A 14,716-nucleotide genomic window follows, 5' to 3' on the forward strand; every position below is an offset into this window, starting at 1 on the left:
TTCACGCCTCAATTGTTTATAAGGACCAGGTTATGGTTACAAAATCTTAAGAAATATATTATTTTGGTATTGTTTCCCCAGGAGTCAAGGACGACTTCGTCAATTCACTATGCCATCTTCTTTTCGTGTGGGACATAAGTTTTCTAAGCCTCTATTTCTCGTAGGCTGTAGGGTTGATGCATGATCCTGTTTCACTGAACCCACTAGGCATGGGCCCAAGGCTCCATACCTATGCAATCATTAAAACCCCAGGCACCATTCCCTGGATTTTACAACCCACTTTTCTCAGTCATATTTTCAGAACATTTTTATCCCTTAGGAAACTTTATTTATGGCTTTCTTCTATTTTTCTATGTCCTGAGATTGCTCCTACTGCCTTGGGATATTAGCTGTATGTGTAAAAGTAATATTACTTGAGCTATAAAAGATCATTTCTAGATATTTTACAGCAGAAAGTGCATTTTAGAATTTTGAGAACTTTAAGTCCATATCCCTGAATAAATTGTAATGAGTCTACACAATGAAAATCTGTGTGTCAGTTAAAAGCATAGGAAGACCTCTGTGATCTTTGTAATATTTACGTGATAAAAGACCAATATGTTTGGCGTGATTCAACTTATATGAAAGGGACCATGCATATAATATTCTAATCTGTGTATGTTTTGTGCAATATTACAACACAAAATATTTTGAGGGCTAAATATTGGTATATGTGGTTTAAACTGAGGAGTAATAAAATAATAGGAGAATAAAGAAGGACTATTTTCACATTGCCATATATTTTCGTGATTATTTTTGTATAAACCCACACACATTTTTAGTTTTTCAGTGAGTCTCAGTGTGCAATAACGGTTCGGATCATAGATTTTGGAACCTGACTCCACCATATACAGTGTTATTGGAAGTTTGTCCTTCAATATCTCTGTGGCTCACTTCATTATTTATAAATGAAAAGATAATAGTACCCTGCTTCATAGTGCTGTTATGAAGAATAATGAGAATAAATGAGATAATATATGTAACAGACTTGAAAGAGCCCAATTCCCACTGCCCTGGTTTCTTTCAACTTTTTCTTAAGCAAATCAGATAGAAATGATTTTTTAACTTACATTTTGGGCTAAATATAGGATGTAAGAGTCCCAAGGGCTAAGGGTTACAACAACAAAGAAAGGTGGGGAGTCAGTATTGAAAAGTGATTGTTTTCCTCGCATGTGTCTAGAACAGTGCAGGCTTGTCGCCTCACAATCACAGAGGCTAGAACTAGTAAGGTGTATAACATTTGGAAATGTAATCTCAATAATCAAAACTGGTTACTACAACCTCAATTATTTAATTAGGTTAAGACAAAGGTAAAACAGCAATGCTGGATGGTGTTAGAGGCTCATCACCTCAACTGTATTATAATAAATGATTTTCAAAGAGCTTGATCTGTGACAGACTAATTATAAATGAGGGTATTTTAATTCCAAATGTCTAGTTTATTTGTCTTAAGACCTTAAGATCAATTTGCTCTGCCAGGTTAAAAAGAAGTCATTGAACATCACCAAAAGAAAGCAATGTTTATGATAATATTCTTATGATGTGTACATTAGAATTAACTATATCATATTAATCATTAAAAATAATAATAATACCCAGAGCCCCCTGAATTTAGATTAGGGATTGATGTGTTTAGTGTTAATACATGCCATTCCTTTTTATACTATTTTATTTTTTATTAAAAAATAATGAATAATATTAATATAAATAATAAATTAATAAAAATACTATTTTATTATTTATTTTATTTTTTAATAAAAATTTCATATATTTAAGGTATACATGATGTTTTGATATACATATACATAGTGAAATCATTACTACAGTCAAGCTAATGAACATATCCTTCTCCTCACACAGCACCTTTGTGTGTGTGTGTGTGTGTGTGTGTCTGTGTGGGGAAAGCATCTGAATTCTACTCCCTTAGCAAATTTCCAGTTTACAATACAGTATTATTAACTATAGTCACCATCCTGTACATCAGATCCCCAGAACTTATTCATCCTGTATAAGTGCATCTTTTCTTTTAAAGATTGGCACCTGAGCTAACATCTGTTGCCAATCTTTTTTTTTTTCCTTTCTCCAGAAAGCACCCTCTACATAGTTGCATATTCTAGTTGTAGGTCCTTCTTGTTGGGCTATGTGGGATGATGCCTCAGCATGGCCTGATGAGAAGTGCTAGGTCCATGCCCAGGATTTGAACTGATGAAATCCTGGGCCAACAAAGTGGAGCATGTGAACCCAACCACTCAGCCATGGGGGTGGCCCCTAAAACCACATCTTTTTACCCTTTGACCAACATCTCCCCTTTTCCCTCACCTCCCTGCCCTTGGCAGCCACCATTCTACTCTCAGCTTCTACGTACTCAACTGTTTAGATTCCACATATAAGTGAGTTCACGTGCTGTTTTTCTTTCTATGTCTGGCTTATTTCACTCAGCATAATGTCCTCCACATTCATCCATGTCTCAAGTAACAGAACCTCCTTTACCTAAGGCTGAATAACATATATCACAGTTTCTTTGTCCATTCATCCGCAGATGTTTCCATGTCTTGGCTATCATGAATAATGCTGCAATGAACACAGGAGTGCAGATATCTCTTTGAAGTACTGATTTCATTTTCTTTGGATATATACTCAAAAGAAGATTGCTGGATCATATGGTAGTTGTATTTTTAATTTTTTGAGGTACCTCCATACAGTTTTCCATAATGGCTGTAGCAATTTACATTCCCACCAACAGTGCACAAGGGTTCCCTTTTCTCCACATCCTAGCCAACACTTGTTATATTTTCTTTTTTTGATAATGGACAAATGATCATCTCATGTTGTTTTCCTTCCACCCTACATTTCCTGAGTACCAAAGTCCAGAATATAGAGGTTGGTAAGTAGTAAATTTCTGTAGAAATATACTTGACTATTCATTAATTCAGCCAAGAATGACTATGTATAGATTTCATCAGTGAGGCATAAGAAAAGAAACTTTTAAATTTACTTGAAGACGTGCATAAAGAGTACAAGTAATCCATAAGTATCATATTTTTAGCCTCTTTCTGTGATTCGAAGATAAAATAGAAGTCAGTTTCTGCCAACATCCATTTGCCTTAGTGCAGGGTTCTATTCCTGCAAGTTTTTTCCAGCACAACAAATTTCACCACTTCAAAATATTTTTCCAGGCATCACTAAGATATGATTGTGATTACATAACAACTGTACTCTGATAATGACAGAGCACAGCCAGTGTTTTAGGAAGGGGGTTTTCCTTGTATCTTCTTGAGTATTTAGAATTTGCCTTATTGACCTTCTCAAATGTCATGTACTTTTTCACGCCTATGAGCACTCAAGGCAAAAATGTGTATCTGGGAATTTGTATAAACTTTCTGCTTCCAGAACAGCTAAAAGAAAAACTCTAGTTGTTGTTATATGTAAGTATATCTCAGCAAAATATGTCATACACATTTTGAAGAGGCAATAGGATGAAAACTGCACCAGCAATTGGCAGAAGGGAGAAAGAATAACTATAACAGTGAAATGAATCTGTACCCTTTCAATCCTAACTGGACATCTTGAAAGGATCTTTATTTTTAAGGAAGATTAGCCCTAAGCTAACACCTGTCACCAATCCTGCACTTTTTGCTGAGGAAGATTGGCCCAGAGCTGACATTTGTGCCCATCTTCCTCTACTTTATATGTGGGACGCCTCCACAGCATGGCTTGATGAGCAGTTCATCGGTCTGCACCGGGATCTGAACCCGCGAACCCTGGGCCAGTGAAACACAGTACATGAACTTAACCACTACGCCACTGGGCCAGCCCCAGGGGATCATTTCTAAGACAGGCATCACAGCACGGTAGCTCACCCCATGGGGTGTTTAAAATACTTTGCGTTCTTCGTTGTTGCTTTTCTTCTGAAATTATTCAAGCTAACATTTCAATTTAGAAGTTATTTGTAGTAATAAGTTCCAACTAAATTGTTTGTTGTAATTATTTGATGCCTTTATAGGCCTCATAATAAAGAAGACTTAGTACGAAATGAATCAAATGTATTATCTTACACAAGCTATTTTATCCTGATCGTAAAAAATAAGAACATCAAATTACCATGAATTAAACATAACATTATTAGTGTCATGTTTTATTTTGTTTTGGCTTTCTGAGAATAATATTACACTGCTGCTGTAAAATTCGACAGTACAAGTCCTGGAAGCGATACACTATGCAGTTACCCAAAAGGTATTTACACTTTCTGTATTAGAGCACTTAGGTCTGTAATAAACCTAGATGCTGTAATAAACATAGATGCTACCAAAATTCCAGCATCATTGTCCGGCCAGCTAATGTTTAGGGAGAAATGAACATATTTTCATACATTACCTATAATTTTATAATTTCAATTGTACATATTCATCTTTCCCATGAGTCATATATCCTCAGAGTTGGATCAGAAGTAAATAGTTCTATTCACCTAACACCCTAGGTTTTTCTGTATTTTGTTGTTTTATTCTTTATGTTCTTTCTATGCAATGCCTTGTCTACTGATGACTTCAGTTATTACCTATTTTAGGACAAATATTTTTGGCTAATTATAGGAGAAACCCAGACCCAAAAGCCTTAAAACGGAGTGGTGATGCCTCCAGGTCTATGAACAGGGCTGCAGCTCTGTGTCTGTTATTCTCGCATCTCTTGTCTTCAGGCTGGCTTTCCTCAGGTTACAAAGATGACACACAGAAATTGTGAGAATTTGCTACTGTGTCCACGTGCAGAGGGGGAAAAGATAGTGTATCTCCACTAACTAAGGAATAAAACCTGTTCTAATCAATACAGATGAGCCGATTATGTCACTTGTCTATTCCAGAATCTATTGCTCTTTCCAAGGCAACGTCATTAGCTGATTTTCTTAGCTCTGGGCTCTGATATCTATTTGGGGCAAAGTGGGAGAGACTGTCATGATTACTTGAGAAGGCTGGATTAATTAATACTGTCTCCAGCAAGTAGGTATGGGTCAATTTCCACTGAATGCCATGGCTCTGTGAGGAAAAATGGGTATCTGAACTATATGAATGCTGTTATAGCAAGTCTGAATAGGGGAATCAATGATGGTTAAATAACTTACAGTGTTTACTGAGCCATCTGTACATTAAAAATTTCTATATTTGAGTGTCTAGCCCAGGGATCTCTTCAGAGATCTCAACTAATATATCCACTTACTACTTTACATTTTCAAATTGAGTGAAATAATGTCTGGGGACTACTAGACATTTTCTATATGTCCACTACATTTATTAAATGTTTACTCTCTCCCCTTACATCCAAACAACTAGTTATCCCCATAGCTCATTGTAGATTGGCAGTATAAATACTATTATCACCTGAAAAATGTTTTTGGCAAAATTTTAAGTAAAACGGAAGCCTTAAAGAAGTGTTCCTGATAAAGTGTCTTGTAGAAATTGGGACTGTAAGACACACATGTTTCCTTTCTAGAAGAGAGTTTATCCCAGACTGGATAGAGAAATGAGAGATCTGTGGGGTCCTAGATGATGACATCATGGGTTTTAGAGTGCTGAGAATTTAGACAGACTCATAAAATACTCCTAGGAATCCCAGATGTGACATGGAAGAAATAGAGCCCACTGGAATGAAAATATGGAGGAGATAGAATGGTATCCATTTGTGGATAATCTTCATGAGCCATTGACAGGAGGGTATTCACCAATGCCCAGGCTACGCCAGATCATGAACCAGGGCACACTCTGAGAAGGAGGGGTAGAGACCGAACAGTAGAAGGTTAAGAACTTAAGTGATTAGATGTTTAAGTGTTAATTTCTTTTAAAAAAACAAAACCAAAACATATTCATAGAAAATAATAAGAATGATATTTCTTGAATGACTAAATTTTTTTGACTGTAGTGTATACTTCATACACTAAGAGCAATCTCATTAGGTAGATACTTTGATCACTCTCATTTTGTAACTGTAAACTAAAAATACACAAAGCTGCATTCATAATATCCTTCTCCACTCTCTTCTTTCCTGAGTGGACAGCATTACGTGAAAGGATTCATTCATTTGCTCAGTCTAGAAACCTGATGGCTACTGCTTTGACTCAGGCTCCCTGCTTACATCCAACCATGCGCTAAGTCACATCACTATTATTTTCTGAACATCATTTAATCCCTTCCACTTGTCATCTCTGTGATTCCCTAATCTAAAGCATCAGAGTCTCTCACTTCACTTACACTCACATAAATCTCTGAAATGCTCTTTCACATCCATTCTTTCATGTTTTCAGTCCATTTTCCAAGCTTCCGTTTGTCAGAATAAACGTTTGCATAACTAAGTCTGGTTGCACTATTTATCTCATGAATTAGTTAATGGCTTTAATTGACCTTAGGGTGAACATTGATTTCCTTAGTATAACATATGATGAGCCCACATCATCTTATCTTCTATAGAGCCTCATTCTCATTACTCTCTACTTGTTCTTTCTAATCTAGTTTGATTAGCTTTCAAATTTAAATGTCTCTATTTAGTCTTTTATTTTCACAAATGTTTCTTATAGCTATTATATTCCCCTTTTATTTATAAAGGAAACTACATTTCCCCCCAGACCTTACTTTATGCTTCAGTCTCATGACAAGAGTCCCTGATTCATGAGATAAGATTGCGACCCATCGTTTCCTCTCTCTCTATATATACATATACATATATACATGTATACATGTATGTAGATAGATAGCTATAGACAGATGTATACCTTTGCAACACTCACCATGCCTACAATTTCCTCCTCTCTGCTTTTTCCAGATGATTGAAAACCACGTGTTGTTCACTATATAACTCTATCTTAGTAACTAGCCCACAATAAGAACAGAGGGTCTGGGTCTAACTTATTTGGATTTATCTCTTGATTCCAACACTAACTGACTGTGACAGAGAATGGCTATATTTTAATCTGATACATTTTCTTTTTTTCCTTGACATCAGTTCTTGGCCTGGATCGTAGAACCTTGTTATGTATGCTCCTCCATGATCTTTCTTTGTCCACCAGTTTGATGATGACGGGCAAATAAATTTGGAAGTCAGGATACGAAGATGAGCCACAGGAGAGAAGCGGCTTGGGTCCCTGAATCATTGTTTGAAGGAGAGCTGCTCATCTAACTGGAACAGTCATTTGGAATTTGCTTATGGGAGACATTAACTTCTATAATATTGGAACCATTATACGTGTTTGGTTTGTTTCTTATAACAGTTATTCTTATACTAACAGAGCAACACTTGACCCCTCTGTGCCTCCAAAATATCCCCCTTTAAAATAAGGACAAGAAAAACACTAAAGCACAGAGTTTAAAATGAGTGAAGAATTATGTGTAAATCAATTATAACAATTGCTGTCAGATAGCATGTTTATTATTGATTGAATAGATAATGTCAGTGCTTATGATTAAATAAATATAAGGGGAAGAAATTCCAAAGCAGTGCTCACAGGCTAGGTTTGGCTCACTGATATATATTTTTTTCCTTTGCAGTATTAGCCTGTAGAATGTTAAGTACATACACAGGTTATTATTGAAAATTTTGGATTTCTTACTAAAATCTGAACTTCTGGTATTTTGAAAATATCTGAGGAGGTGGCAAAAACTAGGTCTCCATTCCCACTTGGTGACAACCAGACGAGGTAAACCGCTGCCACTGTCCTTTGGTGGGGTTCACCCTCTTCAGTGGGTCCACGCCTCACAACCTATTGGATCCCCTTACTCTGAGGCTCATTGGTCATTTACTATTGTATTTAGGGTATGTCTGTCAAAATTGGAAGAAACAACAGATGAACAAAGAGAGGGCTGAGTATTTTTTTTTAATGGGCAAGAACATATTTCTTTAAATACCTATCACACTTTAGGCTTTATTCCTTTAAGATAAACCTGCATGGTGATTATTTCAGTGTTACTTCTGATCCAGCAACCATTTCCTGAATCAGCTTGTATTTAAATAGGATGGGATTGTATAAACACTTCTATCCAAAACACTTTCGTGAATGGTGGTACTGTTTTTTATACTACAAATGAGAAATAGCAAGATCTCCTATGATCACCATCAGAAGGTCTATCAGTAATTGAGTATTGATGGAAATAGATAGGATGGAAGTGGTCTTTCTATGGAAACAGCATAAGCAAAGGTATTTGTAAACATACCTGAGAGACATTTCAGTTTTATCACTCATGCTGCATCTCACTTTCATTATATAGTAAAGAAACTGTGATATGTTAATGGTTTTCAAACATTGTTCCATTAAGCTCTAATGATACAAGGGACAACATAGGAAGAATTAGAGGGTGACTGGACAAGAATCTCATCCCAAATGTAACCTCAAATAGAGTAGCTAGAACTATAGACCTTATAAAGCATTTGACCTTCATGAAATATATTTTTCCTAAGGAATATGCTGTATCTTTTCAATGTGAACGTTTTGATAACCAGCAGGTTAAATAACATCTACACCTCTTTCAGTTTCCTGAAAAGAAAAAACAAGCAAACTAATAATAATGCTCCAAGAAGACAGGAAATAACCAACTGGACTATTCTGAGGGGTTTGTTTTTCAAATTTATGACTATATAAAACTATATAAACCACAAAGAAAGAATTTTCAGTCATGTTCCCAGATACCATATAATATTATGTAAAGTTAAATTATTTCTCTTACGTCTAATATCAACATTTATCCCTTAACGATTAAAATGAGCTAATTTTCAAGACTATATATCTTCATATAATTATGATGTAAGATTTGATGGATATATATTTGATTATCTTAATACATAATGTTAATCTTGTAAGACTACACAAATCTAATTTTCTCCTAAAAATCTTCTTACTTTGGTTTGTATGATTATGAGATCATATTTATCACCAGGAGTAAGTATAGTCTATTTCCTCAGAAATAGGTCCTTGAGATGTTAAACTAAAAACAAAGGCAATTCCAGCCCCATCTTTATTATTCAATGATGAATAATCATTTTCTCCTATTCGGTCCACTTCTATGTGTAAATCTAGACATATTCCTAATTTAAAATGCAAACATGTAACCACGTCTAACATTAGCAAATATTTAAGATAGAGGAGTCTTTTCATGAATTGGAAAAAAAGAATATTATAGATGCCAGTGGAGAAAGGAGGTATACTGAACAAGATGCTTGCCAGACTGATCTGGACCAAGGCTTCTGAGGACGATCCATTTCAAGATTGGAGAGGGGTAGTCTCAAACACCATGCAAGCATATATTCCAAAGAAATTCCGATTCCTTTCTAAATCCACAAACACTGACCATGATAAGATTTTGTTTTCAAAGAGCAAAACAACTTACTTGTATTGAGAATTTTAATAATCTCTTCCAATAATTTTCTAAATTGGAAAGTCCCCCATGTCATACAACAACAGGTTATTGACAAACAGCCTGACATTGTTCAAGAAAAGACAGGTCTGCCATCTTCAATTTAGATTTTGCTTGGATGACTACTTCTATTCGTAGTTCTATCTGGAAGAACGTATAGATAGATAAAATGGTAGCTGATATATAGATAGAGAAATATATCAGATAAAGATAAAAACACATCAAAAATTAGTCTAACTGAGCAGCATATCAAGTGATCCTTTCTGATAAAGAGGAAGAGCCCTACCTACTATTCCTGGGCAATGTCATGAAGAACCAACTTTATGTTGATTACTCTCAAATCTATCTTCTGTTCATGTGTCTTACAAGGGGCAGATTGATCTCTTTGTATACCTGCTGAACAGAGACATTGCAATCTATATGCCTAAAATGATGCAAATAACATTGCTCCAATATATACTCCCTCTCTATTGCTTCACTAAATGGCTCAGTGTACAACACATTCAGCCAAATGATTGTTAGACTTATTCTCTGCTTTGTCTTTCTTTATTATCCAACTCACATTACCTATACTCGTGTAAGTTCTAATGATTTTTTCTTCAACATAAATTTGAAATATGACACAATAATCAGTTTCCCTTTTCAAGGATTCATTTTTTATCTGAAGTAATTGCCTGCCTCTATAATCACCCTAATTTTACCTGTTTTTTTCCCCAATCAGCAGAATGACATAATAGATACACCTAAGTTTATCGTTTCTAATTTAAAATATTAATTCAAAACAGCCAATTTAAATCATAGCTGTACATCAAACTCTGCCCAATAAATACAGAGATTCATCTTTTCAAAAGTCCTTAAAACATTTTTACAAAGATACAATATACTGCAATTGGAATTTTGGAGTAAATAGGAGATGAGACGAAGGGGCGGAGAGAGCATAGATCATGACTCACTGAGCTGGCTTTATGGTTGGGTAAAGAATTCCTAGGTCACCATCTTTTCTTGGCAAATTATCCTAGTCATTGTTATGTATGTCTACGACATTAAATTATGAAGGAGGAGAAATATGATCCTCTTCTGAGTTTATTCCTTTGTAGGTAACTTGATTTTAGTCTAAGTATGATTGAGAAATTATTTCTTCATAACATGAGTTAGAGCGGTGAGAAAACATTTTTACCTTAAAGTCTAAAATCAAATATTTCAGATAACTACAAAACAATGTAAGCTATAAAGTTACTTAATATGGTATTCAATTAAGTGCATAATTGTAAAAAAATGATGAGGAAAACATGATACATAAAAATTATTGTACAATGAAAAGTAAAATCTGTATTTTTATAAACAATTTTTCAAGATTGATGGAAAAATAAAATCACTTTAAAATAAACAAAGACTAAGGATTTAAAATCCAGCACCAACAAACCCAAGGAACTTCCGAAAAATGTACTTGAAAATGAAGAAAACGATCACAGAATGAAAGTCTGAGATTCAAGAAAGAAAAGGAAGACAGGAAGGAAGAAAAAGGAACGAAAAACAAAATGAGAGGACATTTCTGCCCAGAACTTAGTTTCTAATACGATTCTTCCTTCAAAGGAAACAGAGTCCCTTGGAGAAATCCCTGATCCTAGGACAAGGGCAGGAAACACATAAGTCTTACAATGCCAGAGAGTAAGAAAGTGCTGAACACACACATATACACACACACATACACCTTACACATGCACATACACAAATGGGGATACAGAGTATATTAATGGACACACAGGAGTCACCTAAAAGAGCTCCCAATGCACAAAACTGGAAGAATATGAGCAGCAAAATAAATAAATTCTTATTGGATTATAACACAAAATATAAAATGAATATCCATGAGTACTCATATAAGTACATAATTGAATAAATAAATGGGAAAAGAGAGACAAAACTCTTGTGGAGAAATATTCAAAATACTCTATGTAGGTAATCCACTCTCAAAGAGGAGGAGCACAATGCCCTACCCCTTATAGGTGGGCTCTGTGATGTGACAGTCTTCCAAAGAAGAGGGTAGAGAAAGGAGAGGAAATTCCAACAAATTTACGGGAGACGAATCTGACCAACACATCCTGAGCCAGGCAATCAAGGTTAACATTAGTAGTGATTAGTCATCTTGAGAATATGCATCCTTCATACAAAAGGGTGAGAATAACAGGGCACCTCTGTGGTTTTACTCCCATGAATACATTACCCCATTATAATCATGAGAAAGCCCAAATAAGGAACTTTTACAAAATGCCTGACCAATACCTCTCAAAATTGTCAAGGTTATCAAGAACAAGGAAGTCAGATGAACTCTCACAGTCAATAGGAACCTAAGGAGAGATGAAAAATAAATGTAATGTTTATCCTGGCTGGGATCCTGGAGCAGTAAAAGAACATTAAGTAAAAACTGAGGGTATATGAATAGGATATGGACTTGGTTTAATAATAATGTATCAATATCGTGACAAAAATACTATATTAATATGCAATGTTAATACAGGAGAAATTGGTTGTGCGATACATGGGAACTCTCTGTAATATCTTTGTACCTTTTCTATAAATGTCAGATTATTCTCAAATAAAAAGTTTATTACATGCAAAAAAGTATGGGATCCAGTTTCCAGTCTGCGTATATGGAACTTGGAAGTTGCCACTCTGTACCAACAACAAGTGAGATGCTCAACAGATTGAAAAATCAACAACTCTTCTTGGACGCTTAACAGAGGGGAGGACACAAGGCAAAACACAGCCCTCAAGATTGGAGAGACAGACAGGCCAATGCAGGGAGTTGTGGCTTACAAAAGTAGAGACTCCGAGGGAGAAAACTCTACGGGAACCAGTGCCAGGGTAAGAAAACCTGAATTATAAATGTCGAAATGCTGGAGGTCTAGTGTGGACTCCAAGAGTTAAAACCTCCAGGGGCGGGGCTGGCCCTGTGGCCCAGTGGTTAAGTTCTCGCGCTCTGCTGCAGGTGGCCCAGTGTTTGGTTGGTTCGAATCCTGGGCACGGGCATGGCACCGCTCATCAAACCACACTGAGGCAGCGTCCCACATGCCACAACTAGAAGGACCCACAACAAAGAATATACAACTATGTACCTGGGGGCTTTGGGGAGAAAAAGGAAAAAATAAAATCTTAAAAAGAAAAACTTCCAGGGGACCCCAGTCACAGGGAGGCCCCTGCAATTTTGTGAGATTTACCTCCAGAAGCTCAACCAGACTCTCATAGTAAATATCTGAGGAAATCCTCTTGGGCTTTTGGGAGAAGGAAGGGGAAAAGAACCATTTTGAAACACCACAGAGCATTCTGCTCTTCTTCACAAGGCCTGCCCTCAGGGGAAACTAATTAACCAGAGACTAACCTGCTGGGGTCTTATCACAGCCTAACTGACCTGGCCGAAGGGAAAAACCCAACTCCAACCCACTCTAGCCATCGTGTCCCACCTAACCCGGGAAAGAAAAAAATGAGACACACTTGTGAAGTTCACAGTCCAGAGACATATAGTTTACTGAAAGACTGAGACCTAATCATAGGATCATAGAACATTTCCCCTCCCTCCACACCTCACTATCATATTCCTACAGGCCTATTGACAGCAGTTCCCTTTCCAGTACGTCCCATCCCACTATCAAGAAAAAAATTACAAGGCTTAACAAAAGGTATAAGAAAACAACCATTTGAAGAGATAGAGCAAGCATCAGAACCAGACACAGGAGGGATGTTGTAATTATCAGACCAAGAATTTTAAACGACTATGAGAATGCCTTTGATGGGCTTGCAGGACACAGGACATGGCTGAGGAGAGAATCTCTGAGCTAGAGGACATGTCAATAGAACCTCAAAAACCAAAAAGCAAAGAGAAAAAAGAATGAGAAAAACCGAAAGATAACCCAAGGACTGTGGGATAAGTACAAAATGTATAATACATGCATAATGGGATGACCAGAAGGAGAGAAAAGAACAGAAGAAACGATGCAAAATGACAATGTCTGAGAAATTCCCCAAATTAATATCAAACACAACACCACAGATCCAGGAATCTCATAGAACACCAAGCAGGATAAATGCCAAAGAAACTACACCTGGGCATACCATTTTCAAACTACAGAAAATCAAAGATAAAGAGAAAAATCTCGAAAGACTCCAGAGGGGAAATTATATGCCTTATCTACAGAGGAACAAATATAAGAATTGGATCCAAATTTTCCTTAGAAACCAGGAGCAAGAAGAGAGTGGAGTAAAATAATTAAAGTATTGGAAGGAAAACAACCACCAGCCTAAAATGTTCTGCCCTGTGAAATTATCCTTCAAATGTGAAGGAGAAATAAAGACTTTCTCAGGCAAACAAAAAGTGAGGGAATTTGTTGCCAGTAGAACTATCTTGCAAGAAATTTTCAAAGAAGTTCTTTAGAGAGTAGGAAAATAACATAGGTTAGAAACTCAGATCGACATAACGAAAGGAATACATCAAAGAATGAATAAAGTTAAATTAAAACTTTTATTTTTCTTATTAATTGATCAGATAATAGTTTTTTAAATATAGTAATACCAACGATGTATTTAATTATATATGCTTATATATTATATATATATGTTTATGTATAAGTGAAACGAATGACAGCAATGATACAAAGGATGTGAGGGAGGAGATAGGATTATTTTGTTATTATAAGGTACTCACACGGCCAGCGATGTGTATAGTGTTATCTGAAAGTGGACTTCGATTAGCTGTGAACGTATATTGCATACTCCAGGACAAGCACTAAAAAAAGTAAAAAAATTGCAGCAAATTAAGCCAAACATGCTCTTTTCTTCATGGGAGTGGCCAGTGTGCAACGGCTGCAAATAGCATCTCCCTCGATAGTGTATATGGCCTGCTGCTCACATGGGTTGCTCTAAAGGATGTGGAGACAGCCCTTTCCAGTGGACATTCGTGTCTGATCTCACACTGTCCCTAGTGTAGGCTCCAGATAAGTATGTGGGATGCCTTCAGAAAGCCCCAGGGCACAGTGGTCAGGTTCAACATTGGCCAATTCGTGATGTCTGAACCAAGCTGCAGAACAGGGAGCATGTGATTGAGGCCGTATGCAAGTTCAAGTTAACTGGCTGCAAGAAGATCCATATCTTCAAGAAGAGGGGCTTTATCAAGTTTAAAGCGGATGAATTGAAGACATGGTGACTGAAAAGCAGCTCATCCCAGATGGCTGTGGGGTCAAACACATTCCTACTCATTGCCTGTGGAAAAAAAATGGGTCTTGCTCTCATAAGGGCTT

The 14,716-nt window shown here is 36.4% G+C and overlaps 1 non-coding gene across 1 annotated transcript; it reads left to right on the forward strand.

Annotated features, from left to right (window-relative positions):
• Nucleotides 1–14,223: 14,223 nt before the first annotated feature.
• On the forward strand, nt 14,224–14,359 carry LOC111768253 (small nucleolar RNA SNORA70). The gene has a single exon (XR_002800432.2). It is a non-coding gene; the product is annotated as a small nucleolar RNA SNORA70 (small nucleolar RNA).
• The last annotated feature ends 357 nt before the right edge of the window (nt 14,360–14,716 follow it).

Source organism: Equus caballus, chromosome 15, assembly GCF_041296265.1.
Source record: "Equus caballus isolate H_3958 breed thoroughbred chromosome 15, TB-T2T, whole genome shotgun sequence".
NCBI lineage: Eukaryota > Metazoa > Chordata > Mammalia > Perissodactyla > Equidae > Equus > Equus caballus.